The sequence below is a fragment of the Protopterus annectens genome, chromosome 16.part0 (genome assembly GCF_019279795.1).
Source record: "Protopterus annectens isolate FY-2018-M chromosome 16.part0, PAN1.0, whole genome shotgun sequence".
Taxonomy (NCBI): Eukaryota; Metazoa; Chordata; order Ceratodontiformes; family Protopteridae; genus Protopterus; species Protopterus annectens.
Window position 1 is genome coordinate 34560266 of NC_056750.1, and position 17452 is coordinate 34577717.

Here is a 17452-nt window from a genome sequence, read left to right on the forward strand (position 1 = left end):
CCATTATGGGGTATTCTACTTTTAAAAAATTGTACAATTCAAGAGTGATTCGATTGTCCAATAAAAATTCTTCTAAGTACAGATCAATTCTTCTGTGTGCAATATTTATTTGATTAATAGAAGTTACCTCATATTGTTCAGAATTATTTAAAATCTCAAATATTTTGACAATGTAATTGTCCATATCATACAAAACTACACCACACCCTTGTCTGCAGTCATGATCCTAATATTTTGAGAATATATAGAATCTAATAGTTTTTCGACTGCTACATTCCACCAAGAGGAGTCACCTGATTTTTGTAATTTACTATGTAATTCATATATTTTCTTACTGACCACCTTCTCAAAGGTTAGTAAGGTATTATGCATGGGCGGAGTGAAGTTACTTTTCTTCTTTAAACTATCCATTTTTGAATGCTTATCAGTTGAATTTTGAAAGAATATGCCCAAATTCAACTTTCTCAAGAATAGTTTGAACTCGACTAAGGTGTCCACCAGATCAAACTTCTTTCTAGGAATGTATTTCATGCCTTTCGAAAATAGGTTGAAATGTTCAAAATGTATGGGGTGTTGAGTGTAATTGTAGATTTTGAAGTCTCCTACACTGTATACCACCCCTTCAGTGACCCTAATACCAGAATATTCGCCTTCCTGTGCTAGTAACCCCTGTAGGGATTCCTTGTTCTTCTTTCCCCTTGTCTCCATCGGTTTTCTTGCCATTTGTAGTTCCCCTTCCACTTTTTTTCTGGCACTAAAAAATCTTCCCCATATTGTTCCTCTCTATCAAATTAATTGGACACATAATCCACATTATTACCCCTATCAAACCTATCAGGTTTGACATTAATCCTTTTATTCCAATTGTAGGCTGTATCATTTTCATATTGTCTGGTGTCCCTTAAAATCTTTTTACATTTTCTATCAAACATTTTTTTGCAACTACTTTCTGCATAATGGAATTGCTTAGCATGTAATTTCTCCCACTGTGGGAACAATAAATCATTAGTTATAGCAACATTAAGTTTGTCTACATCTTTTAATAGTGTACTCAACTTGTTGTCATTGCAGGATATAATGAACTCCATGAATTGCTTACCAAAACTATCAAACATTTTGTTACATGTCATTATATTAGCCTCATTTAATTCAACCCCAATGGGCTGTTTAAAAAAACGTAGACCCATAGGTACAATACCACAATCCACACATTTACGTAAATATAAATTATCCATCTGCAAAGCTTTTATCCGATTGAACTTCTTTCCAAAACTAAAAATCATGTCCTTTAAGGTAATATCTTGTTCTTTTGTAGTACTATGTCCCTTATGATTATCCACAGAACGGAAATCATAAGGCAGATTTAAAAAATTGTCTAAATTGAAAGTGAAATTATTGTTCATACCATCAATAGGTTCTGACGACTGCGGCCTGTTATTTGTAGCAGTATCTTTCATAGTCACCAAGTTAGAACCCACTTGTGAAGAGTAAGTACGTGTGGGTTGCATATGCTTGGGTTTTAGCCCCTGATAGAACATACACGTCTTCCGAAACCTCACCAGACGCAGTTGAAAGATTAAACTGTCGCATATAATTACCAATGGTTCCGTTGCCTTGGGTGGTACCGTTAGGCTGTGAATTGTTCCTTTTCTGTGCTCCTTCTCCGTTTGGAATCTCTTCAAAACTACCACTTCCTGTGTCAGAACGTGGTGATGTCATCCCCTCCACTACAGTTTTCTCCGAAGCTGGATTACGTGAGGTGATAGGCGGTGTCATCATTTCCAATAACCGAGTGATCTCACCCTTTAAGATCACCAATTCTGAGTGTATTTTGTCCACTTCATCTCTCCTGACAGGAGAGAAATTGCAGGATATGTACCCAATGGAATCCATGGCAAGTGACAATTACCAACGACAGCAGTTCAGGGAACTCAGCACTTCAAACTATTCTTGAGAAAGTTGAATTTGGGCATATTCTTTCAAAATTCAACTGATAAGCATTCAAAAATGGATAGTTTAAAGAAGAAAAGTAACTTCACTCCGCCCATGCATAATACCTTACTAACCTTTGAGAAGGTGGTCAGTAAGAAAAATATATGAATTACATAATAAATTACAAAAATCAAGTGACTCCTCTCGGTGGAATGTAGCAGTCGAAAAACTATTAGATTCTATATATTCTCAAAATATTAGGATCATGACTGCAGACAAGGGGGGTGGTGTAGTTTTGTATGATATGGACAATTACATTGTCAAAATATTTGAGATTTTAAATAATTCTGAACAATATGAGGTAACTTCTATTAATCAAATAAATATTGCACACAGAAGAATTGATCTGTACTTAGAAGAATTTTTATTGGACGATCGAATCACTCTTGAATTGTACAATTTTTTAAAAGTAGAGTACTAATGGCAACCACAGTAGGAATTCCCAAAATACACAAAAATATCAGGGATCTCCCTTTCAGACCCATTATCTCAGGAAGTCGTAGCAAAGCCTTTCCATTTGGCAAGGTTACTGACCAATGGTTAAAGCACATTTATAAGTTGATACCACACATTATAAAAGACTCCTGGGAATTTTTAGGGAAGTTCAAACAAGATATATGGGATCCCAATTTACTATTTGTTACCATCGATGTAAAGGACTTGTTTTCTTGCATACCTAAAGTGGATGGGGTGACTAGATTTATTAACAGCTTGAGCAAACATAGTCAACTACAGTGGGATATGATTGACTTACTAACTGAATTCATCAACATTGTGCTAGACAACAACTTTATATTGTTTGAAGGTGAGCACTATAAACAAACAGCGGGTGTAGCTATGTGGGCTGCTTGTGCCCCCATATACGCCAATCTAGTCTTACTGGATTGGGAGGAGGAATTTGTTTTGGAATCACCCTGGAAGGAGTATATAAGTTGTTATGTCAGGTACCTGGATGACTTATTCATCCTTTGGAAGGGGGATGAGGAGAAATTGAAGAATTTCATTGATTACATCAATGGAAGTACCTCTTACCTACAATTCACTCATAACATCAGTAGGACAGGAATAAATTATCTAGACACTTACATATTCAGTGATGGACATTCTTTTCAGTCTAAGATCTACAGGAAAGATACTTTCTGTAATACCTATTTGGAGTTTTCAAGTAATCATCCCTACACGCAGAAAAGAAGTATTTTAAAAGGGCAGTGCATAAGGGCTGTTAGGATGACATCTAGAAAGGAAGATATGATCCTTGAGATGGCCTTTATTGGCAAATTATTTAGACAGAGAGGTTATCCTGAAGCTATGATTAAGGACATCACTGAATATGTTACACGTGAATGGGGTAATAAGTATATACCTGTCCTTAGCAAGTGCTTAGTGTCATCCAGTGGAAATTAATGTAGTACATCAGGAGATGGATATCATAGGTCATGTATATTGCAATTTGGACATCATGTAGGGGATGTGAGGAAGATTATAGATAGTAATTGGAATATTCTTACTAGTGATGAAGGAATTTGTGATAGAGTGGGCGAGAGACCAACCTATGTTTACAAAACAGGGATGAATTTTAAAAAGATGACTGATATTAGGTCCAATTATAGTGACAATTTCCGGAATACTCATAGGATAGGGACCAAGCAATGTGGACATTGCAATCAGTGCTCTTCCATTTTACAAGTGGAGAGTATTAGTTTAGAGAATAATATTAGAAGTAGGATTTATTTTTGCAAGGGAAACTGCCAGACCCAACACGTTGTTTATATAGGAAAGTGCATGTCCTGTCCAAGTTTTATGTTGGAAAAACGGACAGGAAATTACGTAATAGAATTTATGATCATTTATACTGTATAAAAAAGAAGGACATAAACAATGCACTATATAGACACTTAGTCGGTAGTGCTGGTTGTGATTCCTTTAAATTTGCCATTCTTGAAGTAGTTAAGAACAACCCCAGGGGGGTAACATTAAGGCAATTCTGGGGGAAAAAGAGATCAAATGGCAGATTAAGTTAAATGCAGCAAGTCCACCAGGCATTAATGAACATATTCCTACCAAGCCCCTTATAAGAAATTAATTATGCTGTAGGTCTGTAAAAAAATTTTTTATTTTTTAATATAAATAGTTACATTTTTTAGAAATGCACATTTTTTTAATATAAATAGTTACATTTTTTAGAAATGCACAATATAATCGTTGCAGTTTATAACTTTATACTGTAATTGTTATGTAACTTGTATTCATTGTTAGATTTGTAATATACATTTTTGATATTGTTCTTTATATGCACTTCATGCATTTATTACATTATTTCATATGAAATATTCATCTAGCATGTATTATTACAGTTGGGGTTATGTTTCATATTCAAACTGACAGAATTTTTAGTATATGATTGAATTCTGATGCTGTTTTAGGCATTTTTTAATTTATTATTATTATTGACAATATTTTTAAAGTTGTTCAGTTGGGTTTCATTAATTGAAATGTGGTTTAATTGGTCAGGAGATGTTTTAGGCTGGTATTTAAAAGTATTTAAGAGACAAGTTTTGATCCATTTAGTGTTCTGATGAAATCTACATTGGGTAGATGAAAACGCTCAACCTTCGTTTTGCATGTTAATAAAAGAAGTTCATTGTGATATTTTCATGGATTGTGGTTTGTTCTGGGAACAGTTTTTGGTTCTGTATTTCTTCAAATGTGAGTTTTTGTTTAATGATGAGTGATTATGTCAGTTAAGGGTATTTAAAGGGGGTTATACGACTCATTTCTTCTTGTCTGAAAAATGCTGGTATTAATTGGCCTAAAGTGCTCAATAAATTTTTTGCCATTCATTAATTTTAGTGTAGTAACCTTCTGCTTTGCTTTTCGTAATAGTTGGTGTTTATTCGTTTTATCAGTGGGCTAGATCTGAACCCTGATGTGCACTCACTCCCACGAGGAGACCTCTCTGTGTCCAAACACTGTTCTTACTTGTGTGATTTGGTCCTACTGCATAGCCTGCAATAAGTCTACCACTGTTTCCTGAACTGCAGACAACCACAGGACTGACTGAACTAACTTCCTGGGGACCTTGTTAAATGCCTTTAGCAAGTCTAGGAATGCAGAGTTGGAGTTTTTCTCCATTGTCTTACTGCAAACATCAGGTCATCTGTGCTGCATCCTGACATGAATCTGAACTGCTCATCTCAGATCTTACTTTCTACTACTATACATATTCATTTATCAGTTGTGAATATCTCCCTCCTTTATCACAGGCACTAGAATGATTATTCTCCAGTAACCTAGTCTACAACTTCCTCTCCATACCAACACAAGTGCCCTCAAAAGCCATTTCTCCCGTAACTCACCAAACATCTTGATCACATCATCTGCTGTGACCTCAAATGAGCCTTTTGCTTTCCCTGACTTCATTTTCCATAGTGCTGTTATTTCTTCTATGGAGGGATCTTCTCCCTGTTTCACTGTAGGCTGTGTGTATTGGGCAGTACAACTTCCATTGTATTTTCTTCACTCAAAAGCTGCTGGCCGTGCACCTTCGACTTCTTCACTCAAAAGCTGTTGGCAGTGCACCTTCGACTTCTTCACTCAAAAACTGCTGGCAGTGCACCTTCGACTTCTTCACTCAAAAGCTGCTGGCAGTGCACCTTCGACTTCTTCACTCAAAAGCTGCTGGCAGTGCACCTTCGACGTCTTTACTCAAAAGCTGCTGGCAGTGCACCTTCGACGTCTTCACTCAAAAGCTGCTGGCAGTGCACCTTCAACATCTTCACTCAAAAGCTGCTGGCAGTGCACCTTCGACGTCTTCACTCAAAAGCTGCTGGCAGTGCACCTTCGACGTCTTCACTCAAAAGCTGCTGGCAGTGCACCTTCGACTTGCCTTTGATGTACTGTGGACTCATGAGCAGACTGTTGCTGGCATTTCATGTGAATGGTGTCCGGTGGCTATTTTCTTTATCTTTCTGTATTTTGCCTTGCAAACTATTAGAGCAGGCCCTGTAAAAAGCTACTGGTCTCCAACAGCAAATCTGCTGACACTGATGTTTGAATCCTGACAGTGTCAGTCCAGTCTTAGCTGGACAGGGAGCTAAATGGATGGCCCATTGAGTTGAACAGGGATGGTCTGGCCAAAAATGAAGGCAAAGCAGCAGCATCTGTTTTCCCTAGTATTCGATGGGGAGTAAGCAGGAGAAATGTTTTGCTGATCCAAAGATGCCTTCATCTTTTCACAGCTGATTTCTATAAGAGGAATGGGGTAACTTCTAAATGATGCTGCTGCTGATGGCCTCAAAGGTGCTCTAAGTACATCAAACACTAATAAATAACACATACTGTCACCTCTGACAAGTCAAGTCCAACACAAGCTTCTCAGGTAAAACTTTAAGAATTTTACACACACCAGAAGGAGAATGTGCAGAAATCAGTATCTTGTGCAATCTCTTTTTTTGTTGTTGTTCTGTGACAGAGAGAGAAACTCTGGGGGGCTCAAGGTGCTAATCATCAAGGGTTAAGAAATACCAGTGAAGTAATATTAAACTGTTCAAAAACTGACAAAAGAGGAATGGCCTGACTTGAAAATTGACTAGCATTAAGGGCTTAATCATAGTAGTAAAACTAAAATAGCTTTTTAAGATAAAACCTATTTTTTCACAAATTGAAGGAATTTTCCCTTGATATAGCTCAAAAAAGCAATCTGAAGAGAAGCCGCTTTATTGAAGAGTAAAAGGGGGCAGGTTAATATCCGCAGAAAGGTCTGCAGATTGAGTCCTACTGTTGGCGAGAATGGAGCTCCTCATTCTAAATCTTACTACCTCATTAGTCACTGATGGAGATGGAGGAGATTTGGGTGCTACATTGTAGGTCTTAACAGAATGCAAGTTAATCAGGAGGGGAATAATCAGACTTGGGAATATGTGGTCTGTGAACGAGGATGGACAGGAAAGCTGAAACAAGTAAGGTGAAGGCAAAGATGCAGAAGGTAACCTGAAAATGGCTGAACAAGATGTAGCCAAAGGAAATGCACTTCTGATTTAAAGTGGAGGTAGTGAACAGGAAGAAGAAAGGTGGGGAAGAGAGTTCGGCCTAAATGGAGCAAGGAAGGGTAGTCTGCCTGGGTAGGAAGCCAAGAAAACTAGTAGCACAGAGAACATGTTACAGGAAAAGAAAAACAGATAATGAAATGGAAAACTGTAGATGAAAAGGCTAAGGAAAATTAATTGTGTGAAAGGACAAGAGGTGAAGCATTTAGACATGGTGTGGGAGGGGGGGATTAAAAAATAACCCTTGTAATTGAGAACTCAAGACATCAAGGGAATAAAAAAGGGTCCAGAACATAGTAAAATCAATACAGGGACTCAAATGCAACAAGCCATGGAAGGATATTTGAAACGTGAGCAGCAATGGGATGGTGAGTGGAAAGGGTGGAGCTTAGTGCAGAACACACAAGAATTCTTCTTATCAGAAGTCAGCGGATGCTGAAGCAAGTAAGGGCAGAATGGTAGCTGTGACATACTAAGAAAGAAGGCTGCAGGCAGCTTTCTAGGAAGAGTTGACAGAGCAAGAAACAAGTATGCTAAGGAACATGGAGAATAAAGAATAAAATGAGTGTCTTACAATACACACAGGCTAGAAAAGCCTATAACTAGCAGGGGTTTAGGGAAAGGACTGAAATAGGGCTGTGGTCTACATCAGGGATGGAATGCACCTTGGCTCACAAGCAACTGTCTAGTCCATGTGCACATTATATACATATATATATATATATATATATATATATATATATATCATGTATACATATACATTTACACACACACACACACACACATATATATATATGTATGTATGTATGTATATATATATATATATATATATATATATATATATATATATATATATATATATATATATATGTTTTTGATCCAACTTTGGATACACCTAACAAATTCAAATAAATTAAACTATTTAAGAGGAAGGTCAGGAAGGCCATGCAATCAGACACCGGGAAATGGTGTACTTGTTCAGGCACAAGAAGTGAAACAAAGGAAACCTGGAAATGAGTTTGGTAGTAACATTAGGCAATGGATCAAATCACAGGAAAATGAGGGAGTGGTAGGCAATGATATAAGATGGTAACATGGCCATTGCTGGCATAAAGCAGACATGTTCCAGTGACAAGGACAGATGGGCCATTCAACTATCATACTACAGGCTATAGAAGGATGGACATAAGAGAAATGGGGATGAAATAGTAATGTGTGCATGAAAAGATATCAGCTACAAGATGAAAGAGGAGGAAGAAGAAGTAGAAGAGTAGCACCTAGGAGAAGTGAGGAAGAGGAGGAGCCAAAACAGCCCTAGTAAGAGTGTGTGTGTGTGTGTGTGTGTGTGTGTGTGTGTGTGTGTGTGTGTGTGTGTGTGTGTGTGTGTGTGTGTGTGTGTGTGTGTGTGTCTGTGTGTGTGTGTGTGTGTCTGTGTGTGTGTGTGTGTGTGTGTGTGTGTATATCTACACCTTTGCCTGTGAGTTTTATGCTTGGAAGGAAGCTGGTGAACAGACACAGCATATAAGCCTGGTGAATCGTCCAAGGAGGAAGATGATGGAATGGAGTGAGAAGGGTGGTTACAGTAATGGAGGACCTGAATGTGCCACATGCAGACTGGTAGCTCCCATCATTGAATGCTGACGGAAACTAAGGCAACTCAGACCTTGAACCACGACAAGGATTTAATTATCAGAAAAGTGAATGCACCAGAGATAGTATGGGAATGCAAGGGGTCAAACTTTGAGGAACTTGGGGAACAAAGTTAAAAAAGAGGGGAAAAAGCTGTGGACATGGTCAGAAACAAGATGGCTCAGGGCTACTGTAGCACAACCAAGGATAAGACAAAAAGACAATGTGGCTGTATCAGGAAGTAGTAATTAGGGCAAAAGTAAGAGCACAAGACAGGAATGAAAGCAAAAGGCAACAGTCAGTGGAGGTCAAACATGATGGGGAGAAAGCTGCAGTACTGACACCTGACCTCCAAATACACTAATGAGACTATTAAAAGAGCAGCATGCTGAAAAGCAGAAAGCACAGTATGGGGAGAGAAGTAGTCAGATAGCGGTAGGCTGACCAAACTCACTGCTCTAGAGGGGGACTAGGTGGGCTGACCCTCAAGCACTCAAAACCTTGCTATTATTGTTGGATGTCATCCTAATAGAGACTTTCCAACAGGTCAATATCCACTACACAAGGACCACAGGACCATTCCAACAGGTCAGTATCCACTACACAAGGACCACAGGACCCTTCCAACAGGTCAATATCCACTACACAAGGACCACAGGACCATTCCAACAGGTCAGTATCCACTACACAAGGACCACAGGACCCTTCCAACAGGTCAGTATCCACTACACAAGGACCACAGGACCCTTCCAACAGGTCAGTATCCACTATACAAGGACCACAGGACTGGAAGGTAGTGACAATGGTTACCCTGCTTGTGGGAGGAGCTGGGTAAAAAGAACCCAGGAAGCCATACAGCATCCACTACACAAGGACCACATGACTGGAAGGTAGTGACAATGGTTAACCTCCAGGTGGGAGGAGTTGGGTAAAAAGAACCCAGGAAGCCATGCAGCATCCACTACACAAGGACCACAGGACTGGAAGGTAGTGACAATGGTTACCCTGCTTGTGGGAGGAGTTGGGTAAAAAGAACCCAGGAAACCATACAGCTTCCACTACACAAGGCCCACAGAATTGGAAGGTAGTGACAATGGTTACCCTGCTTGTGGGAGGAGTTGGGTAAAAAGAGCCCGGGAAACCATACAGCATCCACTATACAAGGACCACAGGACTGGAAGGTAGTGACAATGGTTACCCTGCTCTTGGGAGGAGTTGGGTAAAAAGAACCCATGAAGCCATACAGCATCCACTACACAAGGACCACAGAACTGGAAGGTAGTGACAGTGGTTACCTTGCTTGTGAGAAGAGTTGGGTAAAAAGAACCCAGGAAACCATACAGCAATCAGCCTGGTATTATGACTGACTGGGAATAATTTTCTTGCAAGACTATAGCCATAAGGACAGAAATCCATTCTAATAAATGGCCAGAGGGAGCTAATCCAGACTTATGATTGTGTCATGGAGGTAGTATAGAAAGGAGTGCCAGTGGACATGCTCTAACTGGACATTACTAAAGCCTTCCACTGAGAAGGCTGCAAGGGAAGCTGCAAGAGATGGTGGTGAAGTAGAAAAACAGGGACCAGACAAAGGCTTGACTTTGGATTATGACAAGGGGATGGAAGAGGGCATTCTGTTAGAGCCAAGAGATGGGCAGTCCTATAAGAATCAGTTCTGGGCCCTATGCTTTTCAGACTATTTCAGATATATTTCAGGGAAAACAAGGTACAAGAACAGCATCCATCTATCTATGTAGGTTATATAAAATATGACCTGCAGAACACAATGATGGGAAAAGCCTTAGGAAAGGCTGGATAGTTGGGTAGAGATGGCAGATGGGGTCTAGTGCAGAAAAATGCAAAGCATTGTACATGACACACAAAATCCTGGGTGCAGGTACTAGCTTACTGATTAGAACTAAGAGCAACACAGCAGAAAAATGAACTGGAAATAACTGTCACACCAAGAAAGGATCACAAGGAACAGAGTACCCGAAGGTACTCTTAGGGGGACAGATTCCAGAAGAATGGGAGAAATTATCCCACAATGCAGGAAATTTGGGAGATCACATCTTGGACTTTACTTTGTATTTTAGACACCATACAAAAAAGGAGATACCATTAGCAGGAGTTGAGAAGCATCACCAGGTGGGTGAACGGTATGGAGGGGAAATGTGTTTATGAACAAAAACTCTTAAGTCTTTGCCTTGAAGCCCAGCCCAAGGGAGATAAAGGGGATGATGAGGGTTTATAACATAACGTCAGAAAGGATAGAGGGGGAAGGAGAAGCCAGAAGCAACAAACTGAATGAAGGAATAAATAAAATACCCTTCTGATATTGGAAACGACTGATGGAGAAAAGATACCACAACTGTATTCAAGAGAACAAAGGGCTGTGTGAAGAAACATAAGTAGATTGTTGAATCCATTAAAAGGGTACCAGACAGACAAAATGTCTTCTTTTGTTGACAAAGAATGACATGAAACTTAACAGTGACTCTATCTTATGACTGGAAAAGAGAGGAGATAACATTTGTCTTTTCATGGTATTTTGCATGGAGATATGAAATAGGTTTATGAGAACGGTGGAACAAGCAGAAAGGTGAGTGTGCATAACAAAGCAGATGCTGCTGAGGTCAGCAACAATGGGGAGACCTCTGCCTAGAGGACTGGCATTGGCAGTCTCTTTACTGGTATCCTAATAAATGTATTAGGCCACCTTCCATTACACAAGACAGAGGCTCAGGCTTGATCATGGACAGAAGCATGAAAGTGGATCTTGCTGCATAAGAAAGAATCCTCTACCCTAGTTTGTGAGTGTGGACTCTCCCACAGAAAGGCATGGTCTGATATGAATATTCTTAAGTGTCTCAGGCTGGACCTATGAACCCTTAGCATAAGAAAGAATCCTCTACCCCAGTTTGTGAGCGTGGACTCTCCCATTGAAAGACATGGTCTGAGATGAACATTCTTAAGTGTCTCAGGCTGGACCTATGAAACCTTAGCATAAGAAAGAACCCTCTACCCTAGTTTGTGAGTGTGGACTCTCCCATTGAAAGGTATGGTCTGATATGAATATTCTTAAGTGTCTCAGGCTGGACCTATGAACCCTTAGCATAAGAAAGAATCATCTACCCTAGTTTGTGAGTGTGGACTCTCCTATTGAAAGGCATGGTCTGATATGAATATTCTTAAGTGTCTCAGGCTGGACCTATGAACCGTTCGCATAAGAAAGAATCCTCTACCCTAGTTTGTGAGTGTGGACTCTCCCATTGAAAGGCATTGTCTGATATGAATATTCTTAAGTGTCTCAGGCTGGACCTATGAACCCTTAGCATAAGAAAGAATCGTCTACCCTAGTTTGTGAGTGTGGACTCTCCCATTGAAAGACATGGTCTGATATGAATATTGTTAAGTGTCTCAGGCTGGACCTATGAACTCTTAGCATATGAAAGAATCCTCTACCCTTGTTTGTGAGTGTGGACTCTCCTACTGAAGGGCATGGTCTGATATGAATATTCTTAAGTGTCTCAGGCTGGACCTATGAACCCTTAGCATAAGAAAGAATCCTCTACCCTAGTTTGAGAGTGTGGACTCTCCCACTGAAAGGCATGGTCTGATATGAATATTCTTAAGTGTCTCAGGCTGGACCTATGAACCCTTAGCATAAGAAAGAATAATCGACCCTAGTTTGTGAGTGTGGACTCTCCTATTGAGAGGCATGGTCTGATATGAATATTCTTAAGTGTCTCAGGCTGGACCTATGAACCCTTAGCATAAGAAAGAATCCTCTACCCTAGTTTGTGAGTGTGGACTCTCCCATTGAAAGGCATGGTCTGATATGAATATTCTTAAGTGTCTCAGGCTGGACCTATGAACCCTTAGCATAAGAAAGAATCTTCTACCCCAGTTTGTGAGTGTGGACTCTCCCACTGAAAGGCATGGTCTGATATGAATATTCTTAAGTGTCTCAGGCTGGGCCTATGAACCCTTAGCATAAGAAAGAATCCTCTACCCTAGTTTGTGAGTGTGTACTCTCCCATTGAAAGGCATGGTCTGATATGAATATTCTTAAGTGTCTCAGGCTGGACCTATGAACCCTTAGCATAAGAAAGAATCCTCTACCCTAGTTTGTGAGTGTGGACTCTCCCACTGAAAGGCATTGTCTGATATGAATATTCTTAAGTGTCTCAGGCTGGACCCATGAACCCTTAGCATAAGAAAGAATCCTCTACCCTAGTTTGTGAGTGTGGACTCTCCCATTGAAAGGCATGGTCTGATATGAATATTCTTAAGTGTCTCAGGCTGGACCTATGAACCCTTAGCATAAGAAAGAATCCTCTACCCTAGTTTGTGAGTGTGGACTCTCCCATTGAAAGGCATGGTCTGATATGAATATTCTTAAGTGACTCAGGCTGGACCTATGAACTCTTAGCATAAGAAAAAATCCTCTACCCTAGTTTGTGAGTGTGGACTCTCCCACTGAAAGGCATGGTCTGATATGAATATTCTTAAGTGTCTCAGGCTGGACCTATGAACCCTTAGCATAAGAAAGAATCCTCTACCCTAGTTTGTGAGTGTAGACTCTCCCATTGAAAGGCATGGTCTGATATGAATATTCTTAAGTGTCTCAGGCTGGACCTATGAACCCTTAGCATAAGAAAGAATCTTCTACCCCAGTTTGTGAGTGTGGACTCTCCCACTGAAAGGCATGGTCTGATATGAATATTCTTAAGTGTCTCAGGCTGGGCCTATGAACCCTTAGCATAAGAAAGAATCCTCTACCCTAGTTTGTGAGTGTGGACTCTCCCATTGAAAGGCATGGTCTGATATGAATATTCTTAAGTGTCTCAGGCTGGACCTATGAACCCTTAGCATAAGAAAGAATCCTCTACCCTAGTTTGTGAGTGTGGACTCTCCCACTGAAAGGCATTGTCTGATATGAATATTCTTAAGTGTCTCAGGCTGGACCCATGAACCCTTAGCATAAGAAAGAATCCTCTACCCTAGTTTGTGAGTGTGGACTCTCCCATTGAAAGGCATGGTCTGATATGAATATTCTTAAGTGTCTCAGGCTGGACCTATGAACCCTTAGCATAAGAAAGAATCCTCTACCCTAGTTTGTGAGTGTGGACTCTCCCATTGAAAGGCATGGTCTGATATGAATATTCTTAAGTGACTCAGGCTGGACCTATGGACTCTTAGCATAAGAAATAATCCTCTACCCTAGTTTGTGAGTGTGGACTCTCCCATTGAAAGGCATGGTCTGATATGAATATTCTTAAGTGTCTCAGGTTGGACCTATGAACCCTTAGCATAAGAAAGAATCCTCTACCCTAGTTTGTGAGTGTAGACTCTCCCATTGAAAGGCATGGTCTGATATGAATATTCTTAAGTGTCTCAAGCTGGACCTATGAAACCGTAGCATAAGAAAGAACCCTCTACCCTAGTTTGTGAGTGTAGACTCTCCCATTGAAAGGCATGGTCTGATATGAATATTCTTAAGTGTCTCAGGCTGGACCTATGAACCCTTAGCATAAAAAAGAATCCTCTGCCCTGGTTTGTGAGTGTGGACTCTCCCATTGAAAGGCATGCTCTGATATGAATATTCTTAAGTGTCTCAGGCTGGACCTATGAACCCTTAGCATATGAAAGAATCTTCTACCCTAGTTTGTGAGTGTGGACTCTCCCATTGAAAGGCATGGTCTGATATGAATAGTCTTAAGTGTCTCAGGCTGGACCTATGAACTCTTAGCATAATAAAGAATCCTCTACCCTAGTTTGTGAGTGTGGACTCTCCCACTGAAAGGCATGGTCTGATATTAATATTCTTAAGTGCCTCAGGCTGGACCTATGAGCCCTTAGCATAAGAAAGAGTCCTCTACCCTAGTTTGTGAGTGTGGACTCTCCCACTGAAAGGCATGGTCTGATATGAATATTCTTAAGTGTCTCAGGCTGGGCCTATGAACCCTTAGCATAAGAAAGAATCCTCTACCCTAGTTTGTGAGTGTGGACTCTCCCATTGAAAGGCATGGTCTGATATGAATATTCTTAGGTGTCTCAGGCTGGACCTATGAACCCTTAGCATAAGAAAGAATCTTCTACCCTAGTTTGTGAGTGTGGACTCTCCCATTGAAAGGCATGGTCTGATATGAATATTCTTAAGTGTCTCAGGCTGGACCTATGAACCCTTAGCATATGAAAGAATCCTCTACCCTAGTTTGTGAGTTTGGACTCTCCCACTTAAAGGCATGGTCTGATATGAATATTCTTAAGTGTCTCAGGCTGGACCTATGAATCCTTACATTATGAATAGGTTCATAGTTAGGTACTAGGCTATCGGCCCTAGGGCCCATACACACCTAGCTTTCGCCACCCAAGAAAATTATTTTCCTGTGCCCCTGTCGAGCAGAGCCACAGAAGTGATCCCCGGGGTGAATTTCCCATTTCCCATCCAATCATCAAGACTTTTCTTGAAGAGTGCTAATGAGGAGCTCTGTTTAACATAGATAGGTAGTCTGTTCCAGAGTATGGGAAGTCTCTGGGACAGGAATCTTTCCCTCCAGCATGTTCTGTTTATTGTGGTGACAAGGTTTAGGTCCCTAGACTGTGTAGCTCGGAGGGATTGGGATTTCTTTAAGTGGAGCATGTCCAACATCTCTGGGTTTGACATAACTTTGTATGTTAGGCAGAGATCGCCCCTGAGTAGGCGATATATGATGTAGTAAAGCTGTAGTTTTTTGAGAAGGTCTGTATAGGGCATCTGTTTGAGGCCAGTAATCCTCTTTGTGAGGTATTTCTCTGGTCTTTCCAGTTGTTGTAGATATCTTGTGAGGTACATACCAAAAGGGGCGTTGTACTCGATAATGGGGTCTAATGAGTGATGAGTAGAGGGGAACAATGACCTCTTTTTTTCTGGATGAGAATCCTTTTGTGATGAGATGAGCCACATAGAAGGATTTCCTGACCACTGTGGCGATGTGATTATCAAAGGAGAGACTACTGTCCACCTGTGTCCCAAGGTCTCATCACATTTTCAGCATTAAGTAGACTACCAGCTATGTGGTAGTTCATGGGTACAGAGTTTTTACCAAAGGGGATGACAATACACTTTTTGTCATTGAGCTTCAGGCCACGACTTTGACACCAGGTATCTGTCTCAGTGAGGCCCTTTTGTAGTTTGTCCACATCGTTAGGAATTTTTATTATGGCTCCTAGTTTGCAGTCATCTGCAAACTTTGTTAGCCAAAGACCCTCTGTGTTGGCCTGCACTTCAGAGAAGTAGATACCAAACAGGAGAGGGCCCAGGACTGAACCCTGTGGTACTCCACTTGTCACTGGTCTGATGTCGGATTTGGAATCTGCTACTTTCACAGTGTGGGTTCTGTCCATGAGCCAGTTGGCAACCCATCTTGTGACATAGGGATTTATACTTAGTTTAGTGAGCTTATCTATAATTCCAGAGGGGGGATGGTGTCAAAAGCCTTGGCGAGATCTAGATAAGCTGTGTGAACCATTTTACCCTCATCTATGGCTTTGGTGACTGCTTCAAAGAAGTCAATCAGGTTTAGGAGACATGCTCTGCCTTTTACAAATCCAAACTGGGTAAGGTCCAGAGTTTGGAGATTACCAATGTCTTTGTTTATGAGTTCCACGATGATACGTTCCATGGCCTTGCAGACCAGGCTCGTCAGGCTAATGGGGCTGTAGTTCCTGGGGTCCGTTGTGGCTCCCCCTTTGTGGAGTGGGATAACTGTCGCGGTGTGCCATTCAGTGGGTACAAAGCCTGAGGTGAGGCTATGATTGAACATGGTACTTAGGTAGGGTGCCAGTTCATTCTGTAGTTTGTGTAGAACGCAGCCTGGGATATTGTCAGGTCCCATGGATGCTGTATTCTTGGCTTTGGAGAGTGTGTTTTTTACCTGTGCAGCCATGATTATAGGAACTTTGCATTCTTCCGGTATAGAGATGAGCCCTCTAGGGGGTGAGCGGGGGGTAAAGTTAGCACTGAACCTATCTGCTAGGATGTTGGCAATATCAGTTGGTTCTGTATATTTAGTGCCATTGTGCTGTAACTCAGAGCAGATCTGAGTGTTCCCATTTACATTCTTGACATAGCTATAGAATGCTTTCTGGTTGTCTTTAGAGTCCGTGGCAATTTTGTTTTCGTAACTAGCTTTGGAGGATTTTATGAGGGATCTCAGTTTCTTACTGAGGCTGACAAGGGAGTTCCTCCAGTCATGGGATTTTACTCTTTTTTTGCAACAGTTTCTTTCTTCTGTTGTAGAGTTTGTTTATGGCAGGGGACCACCAGATTGGCTTCCTTTTTTTGGAGGATAACATCTTGGTTCTATTAGGGATAGCATGATCCATGCACTCGTGTAAGTGCTTATAAAGTGCATTTGTGTAGGATTCGGCAGTCATACCTCTATTGTCCATCTGCATGGGTGTCATGAAGTTTGCCACTTCTGTCTTAAGAAGTGTGAAGTTGGCTTTGGAGAAGTTTTTTACGATGGTTTCCCTAATTGGGGGTGGGGGTGGGATGTGGATGTCTAGGCTGATTAGCTTGTGGTCGGATCTGACCAACGAGGAATTGACCTCTGCTGTGGAACACCGGTTTCCCATGTTGGTAATGACCAAGTCTAGGATATTGCTGCCCCTGGTGGGGGTCTGAATAAGTTGATCCAAGGTGTTGGAATTTATGAATTCTAGAAAACGTTGAGCAAAAGAGTTGGTACATGAGTAGTTTTCCCAGTTAATGGTGGGGTAGTTGAAATCGCCCATTA

General features: G+C 40.8%; 1 protein-coding gene across 1 annotated transcript in view; it reads right to left on the bottom strand.

The window, feature by feature from the left end:
* Positions 1-17452, bottom strand: part of MED27 (mediator complex subunit 27) — a 1926959-nt gene that overhangs the window by 19601 nt on the left and 1889906 nt on the right. The window lies entirely within an intron of this gene.